Source organism: Histoplasma capsulatum, genomic scaffold, assembly GCF_000149585.1.
Source record: "Histoplasma capsulatum NAm1 scaffold_2 genomic scaffold, whole genome shotgun sequence".
Classification (NCBI taxonomy): Eukaryota; Fungi; Ascomycota; class Eurotiomycetes; order Onygenales; family Ajellomycetaceae; genus Histoplasma; species Histoplasma mississippiense.
Window position 1 is genome coordinate 2,978,385 of NW_001813981.1, and position 2,040 is coordinate 2,980,424.

Here is a 2,040-nt window from a genome sequence, read left to right on the forward strand (position 1 = left end):
GTCATTAAAGTAGGCGGAGAAAAGTTCTGCAGAAGTTAGAAGAGAGCAAAGGAATGTAGTCTGACCAGTACAAGGACTGAATATGCAGGACATTTTAGGACGGGCATACTCCGGTGGGTAACCACTCAAATGTTAGATGGAATCCCCTGGTCAGTCTGTTCAAATCTGCTGGGTTTCTCGGCGCACAAAGTATCAATCCCAAACCTCATGCAAGTCCCCTGTATCGTAAATTAGTGACATTGCATCAGTAACAGGGTCTACAGTTATACCGTGCGTATGCAGTATATCAGCCTCATCAGAACAGTGGTTGGGACTAGAACGATTGTTACCAAGCCATTAACTATTTTTGCATGGAGTGCAATGGGCTTCAACTGGTGAGGGGAGACAGGGGCAGAGCGGGAGCGGCGGGGCGATGCATGAATAAAAATGGAGGACGTCCATATCACAAAGTGAAAACAACTGTATAGTTACTGCTCAGAGAAGCAGCAAAATACAAAACAAATATGAAGCCCTCACACAGCTTGATCAATTGGCATTTGCCAAATGGATGGCCAAAAATAGAACATATTGAGAACTTACGCTGTAATCAAGCATATCCTTCCTTATAAATACTGCCTACTTATCATGTAATTATCGGAGTTATAATAATCAATTCAATATTCTATTTTCTATTTTGATATTCAGTATTTGGGTCAATATTCGGACATTATCTAGTTCCGACAGTTATGAGCCCGGGTTAGCTACCTATCGCTATCTTGATCAACTTATCCGATCTCACCGACCTCCTCATCGGCGACGATTGCGGCATTATCTATATCGATCCGATCCTCATCGACCCACGCATCAGTGAGAGATAGCGGCGAAATATCGACTATATCCATTCGACTCTATATCGATTTTATATCTGTATACTACAACCAAGATGTCAGCAGAAAATTCCTCATCAAAGACCTCACTCTCCTAGGAAATGGAACCTATGGTATAACATAATACTAGGTCTTGCCACTGAGCTCCAAATACTGGATTTTATTAGTGATGAAAGTTCCAATAGGATGAGTGAAATACCTGAACCTATTCCCCCAGAGTTCCCTACTAAACACACTATGGAAGCAAGAGTTAAATGGGAAATGGAGAATAGCAAGTACAACAATGATAGGAATATCTATAAGGATAAACTTGCAGGTGTTAGCAAGATCAGACAAGAGATCTTCAGAACAATGACATTCAGTGAGTTAGAAATAACAATTAATGAAAACAATTACATTGATATGAAAGATCTTCTAATTGCTCTTAAGAAGAGGTTATCACTAAGAACAGTGAACTGTCAGTATAAAATACAGAAGAAGTATTAGAATTTGTAAAAAATGTTTAAATAAAATCTAGATTAGTGATTAGATGTCTGAATTTTGATTGAAACAGAAATCAAGCACTCTGATATAGATGGCAATTTTAATATATGAAAGGACTTTTTTTATATTAATATATTTATCAATAATCTGTATACTGTCATTCAAAAGAGAGAAGGACATAGAAGATAAGAAGAATTTCTTCCTCACAGATGTGATTAATAACTTTTATTCTGAATATTGTAAGAAAAGATATAACAAATTAAAACTGCTTGTATTCAATCTTATTATTTTTAATGACAGACAAGCAAAACAATCAAGATTCAGAATCTGTATTTATAATTTTAGACATTTCTGAGTTAAATGTTGTTATCTCAACTCAAGTTAGAGATTAGAAGAATGGAAGAAGAATGAGTAATGATGCAAGAAAATGAATGAGACATTTAAGAATGAAGATATTAAAAAAAAAAAAAAAAAAATAAATGCAGCATTAATAAAGATAACTGCTGTTAACACCGAGATGATAGAACTGACACAGTGTAAGAGATGAGTTATAAAAATAGTATTAAGAGTAGTGTGAAGTACACACAAAAGATATTTAAAAGGTAGCAATCTCTATTATTCAAAGCTAATTGCTGATCTCCTCCTATCTACAGATACTAGTGAGCATTATATAGGACAATGTTGCCACCAC